The 23,101-nt window shown below is 31.0% G+C and overlaps 2 long non-coding RNA genes across 2 annotated transcripts in view; one reads left to right on the top strand and one right to left on the bottom strand.

Annotated features, from left to right (window-relative positions):
- Positions 1-23,101, bottom strand: part of LOC136025436 (uncharacterized) — a 222,620-nt gene that overhangs the window by 6,063 nt on the left and 193,456 nt on the right. The window contains exon 4 of the long non-coding RNA XR_010617102.1: positions 10,104-10,305. This is a non-coding gene — a long non-coding RNA (uncharacterized LOC136025436). The remainder of the gene's footprint in view (positions 1-10,103; positions 10,306-23,101) is intronic.
- On the top strand, positions 3,649-6,480 carry LOC136025437 (uncharacterized). Its single transcript, XR_010617103.1, has 2 exons — positions 3,649-5,696; positions 6,158-6,480. It is a non-coding gene; the product is annotated as an uncharacterized LOC136025437 (long non-coding RNA).

Genomic DNA, 23,101 nt, shown 5'->3' with positions numbered 1-23,101 from the left:
ATGTTAAAATATTATTTTAAGAATATAGCTTCCAAAACAAAATATTAAACTTCCATTATTGGATCTATTTTTTTGGGTATTATTATTGGGTATGTTATTTTTCTAAAATAACGTTGTAAAATCTAAGAAGAGTTCAAAAATGGTGGGTAAAAATGAATTCTTTACTATTAGGCATCCCCTACCCCAGCTAAACGATGAAAATAAAGACTATTATATATTATATATATTATATATTATATATTTTATAATATAATATAATATATATATATATATATATATATATATATATATATATATATATATATATATATATATATATATATAATATATATATATATATATATATATATATATATATATATATATATATATATATATATATATATATATATAATATAACTATTATATATATTATAATATCAAAAATCAAGGGGGTCTATACTTATAGTGTCAATATAACTTAAAAACCAATTTTGATGTTATTCGAGTTGTATTGTTAACTGTATTTCTTGTAAAGTATCAGACTCTTTAAATGCAAATGCAAATTTGCATCCTCTTTGAAGAAAATAACATAATTTGTACTTTTCTAAAAAGAAAGTATATTAGAAATATTTTTATTTCTATGAGTTCATTTGATTGTAAATCATAAGTCCTAGTTTCCTTTTTAACTGATCAAATACACTGCGAAACAGCTAGATCCCCCCCCAACCACTTCTCTATTTTCCCACCACCAATAAACATCTTATAAAAATATTGGAATAGCCATTTTATTCAACATAGTTGAAAGGTCAATACACAATTTTTTTGAGGATTATTTGACCCCCAATAGTTCAATGGGAGAAGGTATCACCATTTGGGACTTTAAAGGTCTAGTGCAATCAAAATTACTTAAATTACTTTATAGACATATTTTTGTGGGGGGGGGGTGAGATTTTTCTTGGGGGAGGATAGGAAGAATGATTTTTACATTGAGGAATTTTCTTATAGGGGAAGGGAATTTTGTGTGGTTGGGAAGCCGGATAAAAAGTACTATTTTTCACTTTTCTATATATAGTATTTATTATTTGTTAATATATGACTGATGTTCAAGGGGGAGTTTCTATGGGCGGGTGGGGGAGATAATAACTCGGAAAAATGTCTTCAAGAAGGAAAAGGAGAATCCTGAGAGCATCTAAACAATGATCAGATATAAAATAAAAAGTATATGAAAGCAAAGAAAATTTTCTAGAGGTAATTGTCAAGAAGAGATTATTGCGTGGATAGAATGGCCTGGAGAAAACTTCTAGAGGAGAAGAAAAATTAAGCTTGTGTGAACTTCTCGTGGAGAAATTATTCACACAGAAGGAATTTTCAATGGGGGGGGGATTTTCATGGAGATTAAAAGTGGTTATCCTGGCAGGATTGGAGATTAACAATTTTATATCAAATTACAATCTTAGCATTGATGTTTGCAAGCTATAAAATAAAAAGAAAAATTAATTTCTACTAAAAGTGAAAAGCAGCATTGAAAATTAAAACGAACAGAAACTATTTTATACAGGGGGAAGGGGGGCTATATCGCTGCCTCCCCTTTTTTAGCTGTAAATACCAGTGTCTGCCATTTAGGTCCAAATCTATACAAAAAAACAATCCTAAAACACATGAGCCAAGCATTTGTAATGAGAAGCTTATTCGAAGCACTTAAAAACAATAGTTTACAGATAGAAAGTTAGGAAGGGGAAGTCTAAATCAGAGAGAAAATTCTCTTTTCATTTTAAATATTTTTCCTTACACTCAGTACTGCGTGTTTTTCGTTGATTTGAATTCTTTTTTATTACTTTGCCTCTTTTGTATTTGCCTCTGTATTGTCTCTTTGCTATCTCTTTCTTTTTTGTTAGTTCTAAATAACTTTGTCTTTGTGTTTTTCAATACCTTTTTGTCCTTTGTTAAAAAAACATTATTTGGTCATGCGTGGATATAAAAGTGATATATACAGTTTTTAACTAATTATTCTATAGGTTAGGATCCAGTTTTTTACAATCTATATTTTTGAATTTGAAAGTAATATCTTGCGTTTTTACCAATTAGTTGTTTTATTCAGAAAACAGTTTATATAAATAATATATATTCTATATTATGTTCTACTATAACGTTTCTAAGACATGATTTAAAAGAATGTAACTTCCTATAAAAAGGATTAACCTTCCATCTTTTGATCTTTTATTCGGGTGTTTTGTTTAGTTTTTTCAAAATAATTTCGTAAAATCCACAAAGATTCAAAAAAAATAAATTAGTAGAAATTACTCCTGCCAAAGAAGGACTTTTTCAGAGTGACTTTTTGCTGCAAAAATCATCTTCCATCCATCCCAATTATTCCACTTTCAGAGTCCTGTATCAGAGAAGATAAAAATATCTTCTATATGCGTAATTCCCTAAGACACTCATAGTACAACTCTAAAAGATCAAGAATAGGGAAAACAAGGTGAGCTGCACCTCTACAAATGACTAGCTCTACCCTCTGAATGAAAGGTTTGCAGTAGTGTCGATGACTTTTTTCTAATGCTACATGAATTCTCCTCCCTCAAACGTGCTCACTCACATTTTCTTCCCTTTATTCAACCATCATGGCAGACACTAAGGTAAGGATATAAATCCAACTATCTAAGCGAGGAATGCCAAGAACCGAGTTATTGAGGAAGAGTTGTATCCAGCGTTGCACTTCTATCTGGAAAGATGTTTATGGGGACGTTTTTCCATAATATTCTTTTTGTGACTACATCAAAAGAATGTAGAAAAGGCATTTGAAACCTCAAATTGTCAAAACCGGGGAATAGAATACTGGTATATCAGATACCTTCAAGTGCCTGAAGCCTTCAATATAGGAATAAAATATTTACTTTCTTCATAAAATTTAAAATTATGTTTGGGTCTTCAAAGGGAGTTTAAATTTGCATTTGCACTTAAAGAGTCACAAGGTTTATTAAAAATATAGCTAGTAAAAAAGATCAATAAAATTGAAAACAATTACAGTATTTAAATTAGTAATTTACTTAGTATGTTATTAGATTCTATTGATTCTGTTTTAATATAATATATAAGAATAAATCTTTGAGCGTCAAGTATTATGGCGTATGGTTCATTTCATAGGTTTGGTAAGGGACGAGTGATCCTCGAGGAGATCATCTTTACTCAAAATTTTTTAAATCTTCTTGGATGGTACAACATTATTTTGAATAAGTAAAAAAGGTACATGAACAATAGATCACAAGAAGGAAAGTGGATACTTTTATAGGAATTTTCATTCTTTTAAATCAATTTTTAACACCTATAGAGTAAAAACTAATATAGAAAACGTAATATGCATTAAAACTGGTTTCTAAATAATACAACAAAGAGGCAGAGCTCAAGATATCACATTCATATCCAAAAATATATATATATTACAAAACTGGTTTATAAACTATAGAACAACTATTCAAAAACTTTAGATATCACTTTTATATCCATGTACGACAAAATACTACTTTTCAACAAAGGAAAAAAAGTATTGAAAGTCGCAAAGACAAGTTTATGCAAAAGTAAAGAAATACATAGAGATGGAATTGAAACCAAAAAAAGTCAGATGAAAAAAAGAGGTAGAAAGATAGACAAGAGGGGGGGGGGGCTAAAAAGAGAAAAAGTAAAAGTTCAAATCTTAATATTACTGTTTTCAGGCAATAGAGTAAAACAACTTCTTGTACATTATTAAGAAAAAAAACTAAATTAATTGGTAATTCCAAGAAAGATCGATGAACAAATTAATCCCTAATAGACAAATCTCGTTGACTCTCTTTTCAGGTTCATATTTCATTTTTGAAAATTAAACTTGGGTGTTCACTTGGCACCTTTCATCGGGTTAAAAAAAGATTACTTGTTTTGAATCATTAAAGCTAATCATCCTTGTATCAGACCACTATTCAATTTTATAAAGATGTATCTCTAGGGAATGAGAGACTTGTCTTGAGTCTTCGTGCTTAAAGATGGCTGAATTTGGTGTGCTATCTTCGGGAAAATGATGCGGGGGGATTGCAAAGTTATCTCCCATGTTGTTTTTCCATTTCATTGGCGGACTGTTTTTTTGGGAAGGTTCTGGAGTAAAAGCGTAGAATTGCAAATAATATACCTATCTTTAGAAGTAATTGGGGTAAGTGCAAATTATGTCTATTGTTAAGAAGGCATGAGGGTTGACAGCCCTAACCTTGTTAGTTTCTGCTAGGTTTGAGTTTAAGTCGATTATTTATTGTATTATCTGTTTGTATTAGGTATTATTTATTCATTTTGATGACTTGTGGTAGTTTTACGCCAGGAAGATTATTTGATTTTATTGGGACCGCCAATAGGACAGCCTTGGTAGTAGAGCCTGATAAAGTGTACTATTTATCACTTTTTTAAATATAGTATATGTTATTTCGAAATTTATGACTGATTTTCTAATGGGGGATTTTTACTCAGATAATTTTTTTCAAGAAGGATGAAGAGATTCTGGGATTATATCATAAACTATAAGAAATAAAATAGAATCTCTATGAAATTAAAGATAATTTTTTAGAGGGAATTGTCAAGGGAAATTTTTTTGTGAAGATGAAATGGTTCAGACAAAACTTTAAGAGGAGAAGAGGAATTTGAGTTAGGGTGAACTTTTTGTAGGGAATACATTCAAGCAAAAGGAATTCTCAGGGAAAAGGGGGAAGAATTTTTACAAAGAAGGAAGGTTGATATCCCAGAGTAATTTGAGAATAACGATTTTATATCCAGTTACAAACTGAGCTTTGATGTTTACAAGCAATAGAACATAAACAGCTGTATCAACTTATTAAAAAGAAAAAAAAATTCTACTGAAAGCAAAAAGAAACATAAAAATTAAAACGAACAAAAACTATTTTTATATAGGAGGGGTAATGCCTCTTCCTCAATCATAGCTGTATGAAGGGGAATCCTATATCAGACATAAAATTATTTTAATTCCTTTTAAATCTTAATGATGCTCCTAAGACTCAATATTGCGTATTTTTCAGTTCATTTTTTTACTAAATAGTTTAGTAGAAGTGTTTTTACTCTATTGACCAAAAACGAAAATATTGAGATTTCAGCTTTATTTAAAAGTGCTAGTTTCGTTTTATCTCTTTTAGATTCCCCCAGTTTTATCTGCCTCTTTGTTTGTCTCTCTGCTATCTGCACCTTTTTCATTACTTCTGACTAACCTAGTCTTTGTTAAAGAATATACATTTTTGGGTATGAAAGTGATATGTTGAGTTTTTATATTTTTGTTCTATTGTTTAAAAACCTGTTTTTATGCATAATATGTTTTCTATAACAGTTTTTAACTATAGATTCAAAATTTTTTCCTAATGAATTTTACTTACTATAAATAGTATTAACTTACAATATCCTGATTAATTATTTGGGTGCTTTTTTTGACTTTTCTAAAACAATGTCGTTAAATTCATGAAAAGTTGAAAAAGTGTCCGATGAACGATAAGCCACAAGACTTGACTAACAAAGATTTATTCCTATATATTATAAAACAAAAATCTAGGGTATATATTTTAAAAGCTATTAAGACTTTTATTATAGCTCTTTTATTAACATTATTTCTGACAAACTTTATCATTCTTTAAGAGCCAGTGCAAATTTGTTTCCTGTTTGGAGACCAGAACATAATTTATACTCTATGGAAAGTAAGCACATTTTTTTTTCTTTAGTCACGGCTGAAGGTACTTAAAGGTTTTTGATATCATGCTATTCAATTACCTCGTTTTTAAACCTCAAGGTCTTAAATTTCTGCTCAACCGTCTCTAAAATGTGTAAACTGAGGGGCTTGCTGCATTAAAGTAAGCAGAAAGATTGTTCCAGATAGAAGGGCAACGCTGCATGAAGTTTTTGCTCAAGTACTCAGTTAAGAGTGTGTCCTCCTTTAGATAATTTGATCAAACTTTGATCCTTCCTCATGTTGATCCAAACACTGTACCTATGGCTATATAAAGGGGGATGAGTGCAAGAGACCTTGTTTGAGGGTGATGAATTCATTCATTTTTTAAAAACAGTCATCGACGGTGCATCAAGCCTTCCAATTAAATGATGGACCGACTCGTGTATAGATGAACAGCTATTCCCGTTTAACCTTCTATGTATTTTTTAGGTGGTGTTATCAGTTTTATAGGAGCAGCAGGATATAGTGGGTATCCTGATTTAGCTGAGGATCTGATACACAACATTAAAACTAGGATAATTGAGCTGAATGGAAAAAAGATTCCTGCGGCAAAAGCTGTTCTGAGCTCACCCTGGTTCAAAGTGGTTATTCCAAGAAAAATTGGTGAAGAAATGAATACCTAGTAGATGAAACTCGTCCGCTCTCCTTGCAGTTTCATTGTTGAAAAAGAATTGGGGTGTGCAAATGGCACAGTTTTTCGGATTTTAAGCAACTTCTTTGTTTTTGATGCATTAAAGTTAATCTTTCATGTATCAGACTATTTTTCAATTTTGTAAGGATATTTGAAGCACGTTTTGTTTCATTCGGTTTCTGGATGGCTGAGTATGTCATGCTATGGTCGGAAAAGTGTTTCGAAGATTATGCAAGGTGGTCTCCCATGTAATTTATATGGATAAAGTGACGTGTAGGTCCCAAAACACTGCCCTTGGGAGCCCCTGCTTTCCCTTAATTTTCATGGAAAATTAACCAACTGAGGACATCCAACAGTGAACGATCGGAAAGAAAGCTCTTTATGAAATCAAGAAAGGAAATAATAAATAAAAAGAGAAAAATTAAATAGGTGAGAAATGAGGATTTTTTTCATCCAGTAGCAAAATAAGAAGACGAGATTCAAGTAAATATTTCGACAAGGACCTCCACCAAGTCATGTACGTGTTAAAGAATGGAATCTTTTTTCTCTTCGCTCTTGATGAAAGCCAACACTTGCATGCCTTTTGCTTTTCTAGCCTTCTTAAACTGGGGAATCACATAGGTCATTAAATAGGTAAGAAATGAGTATTTTGTCAGCCAGTAGCAAAATAAGAAGACGAGATTCAAGCAAATATTTCGACAAGGACCTCCACCAAGTCGTCCACAGTGCACAAAAAGAGAAAGAGGAAAAATACAAAAAGCAAAACAAAATCTAGCCTTGTGAAGTGAACTCTGCAAGAGGAGAAAAGACAAAGCTCTTTATCACTCTTACTGGTACTGACACATAGTAACCGGTTTTAGAACAAGTATAACATCAATAGATTTGTGGAGAAATAAGTGGAATATTTTTGGAAAGATTCCGCAGCGAAAGTATATCCAGAAAACTAATGACAATTGTTCAGCTAAATCGGTCTACATGATTTTAAGACAACATTTGGTGTGTTGTCAGGATCTATGGCTTTGGTCAAAGCAAGATGCCGTAATATAAGAAGGATATTGAGAGCAGAAAGTTTCACAAAATACAAGCCATTAACAGTTTGGTTGGAGAAATTTTGTACTTCCATACTGTCTTCATCCAGACTCTAGAATTTGGGAAATGCTTTAGAAAGAGCTTTTGTCTTTTCCCATGGATCTTGTTCCACAGTCCTGTTAATCAATAGAGGAGGAAACGAAGGCCCTGGATGACGGCGAAACCTCCTCTAAAAATCTCCACCAACTACTTCCCAAGTATATTGAGCCTTGGGGCAAATTTCTCCTCTTTCCAAGCCCGGGACATCTAATTCAAATTAACAGCATTCATGTACGTGTTAAAGAGTGGAATCTTTTTTCTCTTCGCTCTTGATAAATCCAACACTTGCATGCCTTTTGCTTTTCTAGCCTTCTTAAACTGGGGGAAGATTCATCGTTTGTCCTTTCTGAATAGCTGGATCAAGTTCAAGGGATATATTTTTCAAAATAGTCAAATATGGCCTTCTGGTACTTGTTAGCCACTTTCTCTGGGCCTTGAATGAGAAAGGCTCCCCACGGCTGAGAACAAAGAGTGTTACCCGAACCGCCCCAATTAACCTCTTTTTGTATAGGCACATTGTCTACTGATCCTTTTTTAGAGGTGGAATACAAATGTTTCCACATACGATTATGGTAACATGATTGCCTGTGAAAACATTAGTAATTATGTTAAAGGAGTCAACACAATCTGTAATGAAGATGTCAAAAAAAGACGACCCCTTTTGGCTATAATACTTGTCAAGATTGACAAGTTTCTATACCGTATGAGAGTTGGAACATTCAATTATGACCCCTCCTTGTCAGTATTTTCGTGGCAAAGCCAAACGTTACAATGGAGGTTGAAGTTGCCATAGAGGATAATAGAAGACTTAGCGTACATGCCCCAAATGTCGTCAAGGCAGCCGGTAATATTGCTGGTATGAGGATTAAACACTGTACTCAAAATCACAGACTTATTTGGGAGGATCACACTAACCCAAACAGCTTCTTTACCTACTGAATCTGGTATATTTTGGTATGATTGTGGTATATGGCTCAAAAGATAAACAACCGTACCTCCTCCTCAGTAACCAAAGCTGTCAAGATTCACCCGTGGAGCTTGAACCCACTGCTCTGTATGTCAAAGCTAAGATTGGTGCCAGTTATGCAAATAATAGACGTTTTGCCTGAGTTTACTAACTATAGGAACTGATCAAACTTTGATTTGAAACCAGGTACAATGCAGAGAGCCGACGTAAACAGGTCTGGTTGGATGGTCGGTAGACGTGGTAAAGGTCTTATAGGTCTGTAGACATGGTCAGTAGACAAAGGTAACGGTGTTATAATATTCCTAATTACCACATCTTCAACATGGAGGTGGTTACTCATAATTGGTTGAGATTCGACAAAAGTGAATCCCATCCGGAAAACATCTGAATAAAAATCATTATTAAGACTTTTGAAGAACAAACATTATCATGTATATATATATATATATATATATATATATATATATATATATATATATATATATATATATATATATATATATATATATATATATATATATATTAAAAAGAGAAATCACCAATGCAACAGCACAAACACATTAAAAAAAATAAAAAATAAAAAAAAGAGAAGAAAGAGACAGAAGGAGAAAAAGAAGACACTTTTCCTAAATTAGTGATTAATATAGACTCGCACTTGAATGAGGCTTTAACCTACTCATCCATAAGATCACATAGGTAAAACAGCATAGCCATACACAATCAACCATAAAGAATAATCCATGGACAGGCAGTCATGTCATCAATAAGTATAAGTCGTCATTTACCTAACATATGTATATATATATATATATATATATATATATATATATATATATATATATATATATATATATATATATATATATATATATATATATATATATATATATATATATACTGTGCTGGGTAGAGAATTTAGAGTGGCGAAACCCTATATAGGCCAGTGTATTCTCCTGATGAGCCCTTATGTTGGGTGTTGCCTCTGAATTATTTGTCTATATTATTTTTTCTATTGTTTGGTCATCACTCTGTCTTCAGAGTGATGATGTCAAAACCTGATTCTCTAATTATTCCAACGATTGAAGCGTAAACAATTTTAAACCATGACTATTCTAGTTTCTTAGAAATAAACTAAAAGTTCTTATAGTGTATTTCTATACCATACTAAGGTAGGTATATTCAACCGTTCACACTTATCATAGTAAATTTTAGGTGTTCTACCATAGAGTTGCTAAACCATTTCATCTTCATAGAAAATTTTCCCATGACGATTCCCTCTAAAAATTTTCTTTACTTTCAAATAGATTTTATTATATTTCTTATAGTTTCTGATATATTCCAAGGAGTCTCTTCATCCTTCTTGAAAATCAGTCATATATTTCAAAATAATAAATACTATATTTAAAAAAGTAATAAATAGTGCACCTTATCAGGTTGTACTACGAAGGCTGTCCTAACTGCAAACCCAATAAAGTCAAATAATCTTCCAGGTGTAAAACTTTCAAAAGTCATCATAATAAATAGATAATATCTAAATCAAACAGATAATACAATAAATAATCGAGTTAAACTCAAAACTAGCAGAAACTAACAAGGTTAGGGCCGTCAATCCTCATGGCTTCTGAACAATATATATAATTTGCACTTACCCCAATTCCTTCTAAAGACAGGTATATAATTTGCACTTTTACGCTTTTTCTCCAGAACCTTCCCAAAAAAAACGGTCCATCAATGAATGGGACAAATAACATGGTATATAACTTTGCAAGCCCCCTCCATCACTTTCCCACAGATTGCACAACAAATTCAGCCATATTTAAGCACGAAGACTCGAAACAAGTCTCTCATTCCCTAGAAATACATATTTATAAAATTAAATAGTGCCCTGATACAGGGATGATCAGCTTTAAAGCTTCAAAACTTGTGATCTTTTTTTAACCCGATGAAAGGTGCCAAGTGAATACCCAAGTTTAATTTTCAAAACGAAATTTGAACCTGAAAGAAGAGTCAACGAGATTTGTCTATTGGGGATTAATTCTTCCATTGATCTTTCTTGGAACTACCTTTCTACCTCTATCTTTCTACCTCTTTTTTTGTCTGACTATTTTTGTTTCAATGCCATCTCTATATATTTCTTTACTTTTGAATAAACATGTCTTTGCAACTTTCAATACTTTTTTGTCCTTCGTTGAAAAGCAGTATTTTGTCGTACATGGATATAAAAGTGATATGTAGAGTATTTGACTAGTTGTTCTATAGTTTAGAAACCAGTTTTGTAATGTATATATTTTTGTATATGAATGTGATATCTTGAGTTCTGCTTCTTTGTTGTATTATTTAAAAACCAGTTTTAATGTATATTATGCTTTCTATATTAGTTTTTACTCTATAGGTTCTAAAAAATGATTTATAAGAATGTAAATTCCTATAAAAGTATCAACTTTTTTTCTTGTGATCTATTGTTAATATACCTTTATACTTATTCAAAATGATGTTGCACTATCCAAGGAAATTAAAGAAATTTTGAGTAAAGATGATCTCCTTGAGGATCATTCGTCCCTTTCCGAACCTATAAAATGAACCACAAACCATAATACTTGACGCTCAAATATTTTTTCTTATATATTATATTAAAACAGAATCAAAAGAGTCTAATAACATACTAAGTGAATTACTAAATTAGTTACTGTAATTGTTTTTAATTTTGTTGATCTTTTTTGCTTGCTATATTTTTAATAAACTTTTGTGACTCTTTAAATTCAAATGCAAATTTAAACTCCCTTTGAAGACCTGAACATAATTTTTACTTTTATGAAGAAAGTGAATATTTTCTTCCTATATTCAAGGCTTCAGGCACTTAATGGAGTCTAATATACCAGTATTCTATTCCCCAGTTTTGACAACTTGAGGTTTTAAATGCCTGTTCTACATTCTTCTGAAGAAGTCACAAAAAGAAAATTCTGGAAAAAACGTCCCCATGAACATCGTTCCTGATAGAAGTGCAGCGCCGGATGCAGCTCTTCCTCAATAACTCGGTTCTTGGCATTCCTCGTTTAGATAATTGAATCGATGTCTTTACCTTAGGGTCTGCCATGATGGTTGAATGAAGGGGAGAAAATGTGAGAGAGCACGTTTAAGGGAGGAAAATTCATCTAGTATTAGAAAAAAGTCATCGACACTACTACAAACCTTTCATTTAGAGGGTGGAGTTAGTCTTGTGTAGAGGTGCTCTACCATTGGTGCTCTAAAATGAATATTTATTTCAATATTACAGTGAATAGCATATTGAAACATATAAATTTTGGATTTTACAGAATGTAACACGTAGTATTTTAAGATATTATTTTAGCAAAGAAACAAAAGCATCTTAATAATTGATCAGAAAATTGAAGGTTAATACCTTTTTTTTATAGGAATATTACATTATTGAAAACAACATTGCAAGGAGTGACTATTGAGTAACACCTGCTATAGAATATACATTATGTCTAAATACAGGTTTATAAACTATAGAACAAAAAGGTAAGGACTCCTGATGTCTTGTTAATATTCAAAAATATATATTGCATAAAAACAGGTTTCAAACAGTATAGAACAAGTAGTGAAAATCCAATATGCCTCTGTTATTTCTGTTTTCGACGAAATGTACGAAAACAAAAAACGTGGAAATGTTGAAAAAAGAATGAAGTAAATTCATAAGCAATAAAGATGATAAAGACAGCAGGGCGAAAAAGAAGTTTTTGCTTTTTAAAGAGTTCTCAAAACATTTTTTGGTGGGAATGATTCTTCTTTTCATGAAAATGCAAATTATACATTTTTTACATAGGAGTTTGATTCCACTACAGCAAAGTTTTCTTATATCCTGAATAATATGGATTATTTTTTATTAAGATCAATTGATTTACTAGGGGTGCTATCTACCTTTTTCAAAAATTGGGTAGATTTTCTATAGGTAACATTAACCCTTCCAACTTTTGATGGTAATTAATTTTCATACCCAACTTTTGAAAGAAAATATGAAAGTTTTTGAATTTCACCTACTTGAATAAGGATCAACATTCAATTCTGTTGATGTATCTAATGTTATCAAGACCCAGAGATTTCAATTTATATCGTACTCAGATTTTAGGTTACTATTTAGCTGAATCACTACTTGCATAGAGTTTTATGCAACTTATTGTTTGATAAATCAAAATGAATGGAACATTATTTACTTTTTTATTTTACTTTCGTCATCAAGATTATGTTAAAAAAAAAGACAAATTAACAAAAAGAAACTCTGGCTGCTTGAAAGAAATACAAAGAGCTCTACTGAATCAAAGACGAGCAGGAAAAAGGTCACATAATCTTCCAGACGTAAAACTACCAAAAATCCCCTCAATAAATAATAAAACCAAAAACAAAAAGATATTACAATAAAGAACCGAGTTAAACTAAAAACATGCAGAAATTAATATGATTAGGCCCGGCAACCTTCAAGCCATCTCAACAGTAAACTTAATTTGTAATTTGTACTTACCCCGATTCCATCTTAAGACCAGAAAATAATTTGTACTTTATTGATAAAAATATAATAAAACAAATAAAGGTGAATTTTAAGTTTTCACATCTTCAACATGGAAATGGTAGCTCATAATTGGTTGGGAGTCAGCAAAAGTGAATCCCATCCGGAAAACATATGAAAAAAAATCATTATTAAGACTTTAAAGAACAAATATTATCATATATATATATATACATATATATATATATATATATATATATATATATATATATATATATATATATATATATATATATATATATATATATATATAGAGCGACCAGAAAATAATTAATACTCTATGGAAAGTAAGTACATTTTTTTTTCTTCAGTCCCGGCTTAAGGTACTTAAATGTTTTTGATATTCTGCTATTCAATTACCTCGTTTTTAAACCTCAAGGTCTTAACTTTCTGCTCAACCATTTCTAAGAGGTGTAAATAGAGGGGCTTGCTGGAATAAAGTAAGCAGAAAGATTGTTAAAGATAGAAGGGCAACACTGCATGAAGTTTTTGCTCAAGTACTCAGTTACGAGTGTGTCCTCCTTTAGATAATTTGATCGAACTTTGATCCTTCCTCATGTTGATTCAAACACTGTACCTACGGCTAAATAAAGGGGGATAAATGCGATAGAGCTTGTTTGAGGGTGATGAATTCATTCATTTAAAAAAAAACAGTCATCGACGGTGCATCAAGCCTTCCATTTAAATGGTTGACCGACTCGTGTATAGAGGCACAGCTATTCCCGTTTTCTCTTCTATGGATTGATTTTTGGTGGTGCTGTCAGTGTTATAGGAGCACCAGGATATAGTGGGTATCCTGATTCAACTGAGGATCTGATACACAACTTTTAAACTAGGATAATTGAGCTGAATGGAAAAAGAGCGTTGCAGCAAAAGTTGTTTTGAGCTCACCCTGGTTCAAAGTGGTTTTTCCAAGAATGATTGGTGAAGAACTAAATCCCTAGTAGATCAAACTCGTCAGCTCTCCTTGCAGTTTCATTGTTGAAACTGAATTGTGGTGTGCAAATGGCACATTTTTTTTTATAATAAGCAGCTTCTTTGTTTTTGATACATTAAAGTTCATCATTCATGTATCAGAATACTTTCCAATAATATAAGGATATTGGAAGCATATTTAGGCACTTTTTCTGTGCCTTTAATGACAAAGGCTCCCCACGGCTGAGAACAAAGAGTACTACCCGAACCTTCCCAATTAACCTCTTTTTGCATAGACATATTGTCTGCTGATCCTTTCTTAGAGGTGGAATACAAATGTTTCCAAATGCGATTATGGCATTATGATCACCCATGAAAGCATAAGTTTCTATGTTAAGTTTCTATGTCTCCTCAGTAACCAAAGCTGTCAGGATTCACCCGTGGAGCTTGATCCCACTGCTCTTTACTTCAGAGCTGAGGTTGGTGTCAGTTATGCAAATAATAGATGTTTTGCCTGAGTATACTTACTATAGGAACTGGTCAAACTTTTATTTGAAACCAGGTACAATGTAGTGAGCCGACGGAAACAGGTCTGTTTGGATGGTCGGTAGACGTAGTAAAGGTCCTGTACAAAAGTATATTTTGTCCAAGGCTTTCAATTATTGTTTATCATTACCACATAAAAAAAGCTTTGGTGGGTGGTTATCCCCAAAAGACAAATGTATCCTTTGTCAAGCATCATTAGACACGTAACAGTGTTATAATATTCCTAATTACCACATCTTCCACATGGAAGTGGTAGGTCATAATTGGTTGGATTCAGCGAAAGTGAATCCCATCCGGAAAACATCTGAATAAAAATCATTATTAAGACTTTAAAGAACAAATATCATCATATATGTATATATATATATATATATATATATATATATATATATATATATATATATATATATATATATATATATATATATATATATATATATATATATATATATATATATATATATATATATATATATATATATATATATATATATATATAATATATAATTTAAAATTCACCTTCATTTGTTTATTATATTTTTATCAGTAAAGTACAAATTATTTTCTGGTTTTAAGATGGAATCGTGGTAAGTACAAATTACAAATTATGTCTACTGTTTAGATGGCTTGAAGGTTGACGGGTCTAATCATATTAATTTCTGCTTGTTTTTAGTTTAACTCGGTTTTTCATTCTAATATCTTTTTGTTTTTGGTTTTATTTATTTATTGAGGGGATTTTTGGTAGTTTTACACCTGGAAGATTATATGACTTTTTTCCTGCTCGTCTTTGATTCAGTAGAGCTCTTTGCAATTCTTTCAAGCAGCCAGAGTTTCTTTTTGTTAATTGTTTTTTTTTCTTATTAACATAATCTTTATGACGAAGGTAAAATAAAAAAGTAAATAATATTTTATTCATTTTGGTTTATCAAACAATAAGTTGCATCAAACTGTATGCAAGTAGTGATACAGCTAAATAGTAACCTAAAGTCTGAGTAAGATATTAACTGGAATCTCTGGGTCTTGATAATATTAGATACATCAAAAGAATTGAATGTTGATCCTTATTCAAAGTAGGTGAAATTCAAAAACTTTCAAATTTTCTTTAAAAAGTTGGGTATGAAAATTAATTACCATGAAAAGTTGGATGGGTTAATGTTACCTATAAAAAATCTACCCAATTTTTGAAAAAGGAAGATAACAACCTTAATAAATCAATTGACCCTAATAAAAAATTATCCATCTTATTCAGGATAAAAGAAAACTTTGCTCTAGTGGAATCAAACTCCTATGTAAAAAATGTAAAATTTGCATTTGCATCAAAAGAAGAATCATTCCCACCAAAAATTGTTTTTGTGAACTCTTTAAAAAGCGAAAAATTCTTTTTCTCCCTGCTGTCTTTATCATCTTTATTACTTATGACTTTACTTCATTGTTTTTTCAACATTTCCTCGTTTTTGTTTTTGCACATTTCGTCAAACACAGAAATAAAAGAGACATAATGCATTTTTACTACTTGTTCTATACTGTTTGAAACCTGATTTTATGCAATATATATTTTTGAATATGAATAAGATATCAGGAGTTCTTACCTTTTTGTTCCATAGTTTATACGCCTGTTTTTAGACATAATGTATATTCTATAGCAAGTTTTACTCAATAGTCACTCCCTGCAATGTTGTTTTCAATAATATAATATTCCTATAAAAAAGAAGGTATTAACCTTCTATTTTAGTTATTTAAGTGCCTTTGTTACTTTGCTAAAATAATATCGTAATATACTACGTGTTAGATTCTGTAAAATCCGAAACTTACATTTTTCAATATGCTATTCACTGTAATATCACGAAATAAATATTCATTTACTATAAAAGCCAAAAATTTGTTAGCTTATAATCATAATAGCCATTGTCTTCAGAGTGATCATGTAACAACGTGACACTCTAATTATTCCAACGATTGAAGCGTAGACAATTTTAAACCATGACTATTCTAATTTCTTAGAAATAAACTAAAAGTTCTTATGGCGTATTTCTATACCATACCCAGGTAGGTATATTCAACTGTTCACACTTATCATAGTGACAGTTGTACCATAGAAATCCTCTAATTTGCTAGTCCTAACATTTTTCAATATCAAAATTAAAATTCTCAATTTGAACTGCTTGTTCTCTTTATAGCTTAAATGGATGGAACGATCCACAAGTTTGATTATAATTATCTAAAATAGTGCAGTTCTTACATCCCATCAAATTCTAGACATTTTTGGCCCATTTCTTCACTATTGGCTCTTGTACTGATTGTTACAAAGTAACATATATCTATAGATACATTCTTTTACTCTAGGCAACTCTTAAGAAAATAATCTATTGGCTCCCTTAGGAACGTTGAAGTAATTGAAGCTCAAGAATTTCATCAAACCGAGATTTTCTGCTTTCCTACTAGGGTTTATCAGGGATGTATCGAGGCTACTGAACTATTTAATTATGTCTAATAAATTATATGTTTTACTACGTTATGATGAAGACCGCTATTCAACAGAATATTTGCTTTATGTTTTGTGACAGAATTTTAAGCGATGTTGAATTCGCTGAAGATTTAGCACTCATGACAAACACCCTCGAAGAACTTCGAGCATCGCTGGCAGTTATGAGAGAACAAGCTTGAAAGGTTGGATTCAATATCAACATGAGCCAAACAAAAAGTAGTCCTGAAGAATGTCAATTAAATCCTTCCTGTAACTCGTCCTACGAAGATGTGCAGAATTTAAGGGATCGTTTTGCTCCGTCTAACTCTATGGCAGAGAACCTTGGCGAGTTACAACCAACTTTTTGAGCATGCTGGATTTAGTTCAAATCAAAGGAACAAAATACAGCACTAATACCTAAAGCAATAAGAAACTATTTCATACAGGAGAGGTACTGCCGCTTTCTAAATGACGCTAGGGTTTTATTTTAGTACTTTCAGAAGAGCTATTTACTCTAATTAAACAGCCTTTGTAATTCAGGGGTCATTCTTAAAAGATTTAAACAAATTTCGAAATTTAGCGTAGAGATCTAGGTATTAATGAAGGGGCAAACCCACTCATTAACGTAATAATTTTGTTTACTTTATGTTTTAATGTTGCTTATTACTTTCAGTTGAAAAACTAATTTTTACGTATTTAATTCATATTAAATGTTAGAGTGACTCATTTCACTCAATATTGTGTGTTTTCAGTTGATACTTATTTATTTCTACATAATATTTTACAAGATATATTTTTACTCTATAGCTTGACCACGCCAATATTAAGACTTCCAATTTATTTAAAAATACTATTCTTCCTCTTTCTCTTTATTTTTTCTTAGACACCTACTCTTTCTCCCAATTTCTGTTAATCTCTACTCTCCTTACCATTATTGTCACTTCTGAGTATAATCGTCTTTGTAACTTTGATTAATTTTCTGGTCCTCTGTTTAAAACAAAAACAGTATCTTACTGTACGTGGATAAAAAAAATAGTATCTTGAGTTTTTACCTACTTTTTCTGCAGTTAAGAAACCTGTTTTTACATAATGGTTATTTTTAAGCATGAAAGTTATGTTTTATGTTTTCTCCTATTTATTCTACAGTTTAAAAATGGGTTTCTATACAGATTATATTTTCTATTGTATTTCTTGCTCTATAAGATGAATAATATTATTTTAAAAATATAACTTTGAAAAATAAAGTGTTAAGCTTCCATTTTCTGATCTATTATTTAGACTATCTTTTTCACTTTTCTAAAATTACGTAGTAAAATCTAGGAAGAGTTAAATAACGGTGAACAAAACTGAACTTCCTTAGGATCAGGCATTCCTCCTTCCAGCTACACGATGAACCTCAAGCCAAAATACATGGCACACAAAGATTCATCCATGTATATTATATTATCAAAAATAAAGAGAATCTACTTATGTTGTTATAATAACTTAAAAATCAATTTTGATTTTATTTTATCTTTTTTATTAACTGTAATTCTTGTAAACTGTGGTACTCTTTAAGTGCAAATGCAAATTTACACCCCCTTTAAGACAAAAGCATAATTTGCACTTTTCTGAAACGAAAATATGTCTGAAATGTTTTCAATTTTGTTACTGTAATAAATAAACAAATTGTTAAAACTTTAAGGAATAAATATTAGCATGTGTATAGGACAATTCAGGGGTTCTTCAGGGGTTATTCTTAAAGAATTGGAACAAAGTTCAAACTTTGGCGTAAAGAGCGAGGTATTGAAGAGGAGACAAACGCCTTATATACATTATAATTCCAGTTCATTTTAAGTTTTATTGTTGCTCCTTACGTTTGTTGAAACAAAAACAGTTTGTTTTGAAAATTAACATTTTCTGTTTAATTGTTAATGTAACTCCTTTCACTCAATATTCATTCTTTAGATATAATATGATGCTCATAATACTTTAGAAGAAGTTTTTTTAATCTATAGCATAACAAACTCTATATTAATATTTCCACTTTATTTAAAAATGCAAATTTCTTTCTTTTTCTATTTTTTCTTAAAACCCGAGCCCTCTTTCCCTATTTATTTTTATTTCTATTATCTGTACCTTTTTTGTTACTTCTGACTAACATTGTCTTTGCGATTTTCAATGATTTTTGGTCATTTGTTAAAAAAAAATATTTTGTTGCACGTGGATATGAAAATGAAACCTTCTGTTTTTACCTACTTTTTCTATAGTTTAGAAACCTTTTTTAATACAATGTATAATTTTGAATATGAAAGTGATATCTTGAAAATAACCCAGTGGTCCGAAAATAATGCCCGAGGTTTTCTTCGAAGGGAAATTAAAAGTTTTAGTGTCCTTTTAATGTGATAAAATTCTACATTTTAGGAACCTATATAAAATGTTTTCTATAACATGTTTTACTCTTTACGTTCTAAAATGTAATTTTAAAGAATGTACCTTCCAAAACAAAATGTTAACCTTCCATTTTGGGATTTATTATTTGGGCACCTTTTTAATTTTCTAAAATAACGTCGTAAAATCTAGGAAAAGTTCAAATATGGTGGGTAAAAATAAACTTCTTTAGTATTAGCCATCCCCTACCCCATCTAAACGATGAAAATCAAGACACAGTACTTGACACAGGAAGATTCATTCCTGTATATTAAATTATCAAAAATCAAGGGGGTCTACTTAATTTCGATGTTATTCGAGTTGTATTGTTAACTGTACTTCTTGTAAACTATGTGACTCTTTAAGTGCAAATCCAAATTTGCACCCTCTTTGAAGAAAATAACATAATTTGTTATGTTATTTATAATAAGCCCTATATAAATCATAAGCCCTAGTTATATTGTGGAACAGCTAGAACCCCCCCCCCCCCCCCCAGCCAAGTCTCTAATTCCCCACCACCAAAAACAATCTTATAAAAATATTGGAATAGCCATTTTATTCAACATAGTTGAAAGATCAGTACACCATGTTTTTGAGGATTACTTGACCCCCAATAGTTCACTGGGAGAAAGCTTCACCATTTGGGACTTTAAAGGTCTAGTGCAATCAAACTTACTTAAATTACTTTATAGACATATTTTTGTGGGGGGGGGGGATATTTTTCTTGGGGGAGGATAGAAAGGGCGATTTTTACATTGAGGAATTTTCTTGTAGGGGAAGGGAATTTTGTGTGGTTGGGAAGCCGGATAAAAGTATTATTTTTCACTTTTCTATATATAGTATTTATCATTTGTTAATATATGACTGATTTTCAAGGGGGAGTTTCTATGGGTGGGTGGGGGAGATGATAACTTGGAAAAATGTCTTCAAGAAGGAAAAGGAGAATCCTGAGAGTATCTAAAAAATAATCAGATATAAAATAAAAAGTATATGAAAGCAAAGAAAATTTTCTAGAGGTAATTGTCAAGAAGAGATTATTGCGTGGACAGAATGGCCAGGGGAAAACTTCTAGAGGAGAAGATAAATTAAGCTTGGGTGAACTTCTCGTGGGGAAATTCACACGGAAGGAATTTTCATTGGGGGGGGATTTTCATGGAGATTAATAGTGGGTATCCTGGCACGATTTGAGATCAACAATTTTATATCAAATTACAATCTTAGCTTTGATGTTTGCAAGCTATAAAATAAAAAGAAAAATTGATTTCTATTAAAAGTGAAAAGCAGCATTGAAAATTAAAACGAACAGAAACTATTTTATACAGGGGGAAGGGGGGCTCTATCGCTGCCTCCCCTTTTTTAGCTGTAAATACCAGAGTCTGCCATTTTGGTCCAAATCTATACAAAAAAAAACAATCTTAAAACACATGAGCCAAGCATTTGTAATGAGAAGCTTATTCGAAGCACTAAAAAACAATAGTTTACAGATAGAAGGTGTAGGAAGGGGAAGTCTAAATCAGAGAGAAAATTCTCTTGTCATTTTAGATATTTTTCCTTACACTCAGTGCTGCGTGTTTTTTGTTGATTTGAATTCTTTTTTCTTACTTTGCCTCTTTTGTCTTTGCCTCTGTATTGTCTCTTTGCTATCTCTTTCTTTTTTGTTACTTTTAAATAACTTTGTCTTTGTGTTTTTCAATACCTTTTTGTCATTTGTTAAAAAAACATTATTTGGTCATACGTGGATATAAAAGTGATATATACAGTTTTTAACTAATTGTTCTATAGGTTAGGATCCAGTTTTATACAATCTATATTTTGGAATTTGAAATTAATATCTTGCGATTTTACCAATTAGTTGTTTTATTCAGAAAACAGTTTATATAAATAATATATTTTCTATATTATTTTTTACTATAACGGTTCTAAGACATGATTTAAAAGAATGTAACTTCCTATAAAAAGGATTAACCTTCCATCTTTTGATCTTTTATTCGGGTGTTTTGTTTACTTTTTTCAAAATAATTTCGTAAAATCCACAAATATTAAAAAAAAATAAATTAGTACAAATTACTCCTACCAAAGAAGGACTTTTTCAGAGTAACTTTTTGCTGCAAAAATAATCTTCCATCCATCCAAATTATTCCACTTTCAGAGTCCTGTATCAGAGAAGATAAGAATATCTTCTATATGCCGAATTCCCTAAGACACTCATAGTACAACTCTAAAAGATCCAGAATAGGGAAAACAAGGTGAGCTGCACCTCTACAAATGACTAGCTCTACCCTCTGAATGAAAGGTTTGCAGTAGTGTCGATGACATTTTTCTAATGCTACATGAATTCTCCTCCCTCAAACGTGCTCTCTCACATTTTCTCCCCTTTATTCAACCATCATGGCAGACACTAAGGTAAGGATATCGATCCAATTATCTAAGGGAGGAATGCCAAGAACCGATTTATTGAGGAAGAGCTGTATCTAGCGTTGCACTTCTTTCTGGAACGATGTTCATGTGGATGTTTTTCCATAATATTCTTTTTGTGAGTACTTCAGAAGAATGTAGAAAAGGCATTTGAAACCTCAAATTGTCAAAATCGGGGAATAGAACACTGGTATATCAGATACCTTCAAGTGCCTGAAGCCTTCAATATAGGAATAAATATTTACTTTCTTTATAAAAGTTAAAATTATGTTCGGGTCTTCAAAGGGAGTTTAAATTTGCATTTGCACTTAAAGAGTCACAAGGTTTATTAAAAATATAGCTAGTAAAAAAGATCAATAAAATTGAAAACAATTACAGTATTTAAATTAGTAATTTACTTAGTATGTTATTAGATTCTGTTGATTCTGTTTTAATATAATATATAAGAATAAATCTTTGAGCGTCAAGTATTATGGCGTATGGTTCATTTCATAGGTTCGGTAAGGGACGAGTGATCCTCAAGGAGATCATCTTTACTCAAAATTTTTCAAATCTTCTTGGATGGTACAAAATTATTTTGAATAAGTAAAAAAGGTACATGAACAATAGATCACAAGAAGGAAAGTGGATACTTTTATAGGAATTTACATTTTTTTAAATCAATTTTTAACACCTATAGAGTAAAAACTAATATAGAAAACATAATATGCATTAAAACTGGTTTCTAAATAATACAACAAAGAGGCAGAGCTCAAAATATCACATTCATATCAAAAAATATATATATTACAAAACTGGTTTCTAAACTATAGAACAACTAGTCAAAAACTTTAGATATCACTTTTATATCCATGTACGACAAAATACTACTTTTCAATAAAGGAAAAAAAGTATTGAAAGTCGCACAAACAAGTTTACGCAAAAGTAAAGAAATACATAGACATTGCATTGAAACCAAAAATAGTCAGATGAAAAACAGAGGTAGAAAGGTAGACAAGAGGGGGGGGGGGCTAAAAAAGAGAAAAAGTAAAAGTTGATATCTTAATATTACTGTTTTCAGGCAATAGAGTAAAACAACTTCTTGTACATTATTAAAAAAAAACTAAATTAATTGGTAATTCCAAGAAAGATCGATGAACAAATTAATCCCTAATAGACAAATCTCGTTGACTCTCCTTTCAGGTTCATATTTCATTTTTGAAAATTAAACTTGGGTATTCACTTGGCACCTTTCATCGGGTTAAAAAAAGACTACTTGTTTTGAATCATTAAAGCTAATCATCCTTGTATCAGACCACTATTCAATTATATAAAGATGTATCTCTAGGGAATGA

Source organism: Artemia franciscana, chromosome 3, assembly GCF_032884065.1.
Source record: "Artemia franciscana chromosome 3, ASM3288406v1, whole genome shotgun sequence".
In the NCBI taxonomy this organism is placed as follows: Eukaryota; Metazoa; Arthropoda; class Branchiopoda; order Anostraca; family Artemiidae; genus Artemia; species Artemia franciscana.
This window is presented reverse-complemented; position numbering and strand designations above follow the sequence as displayed.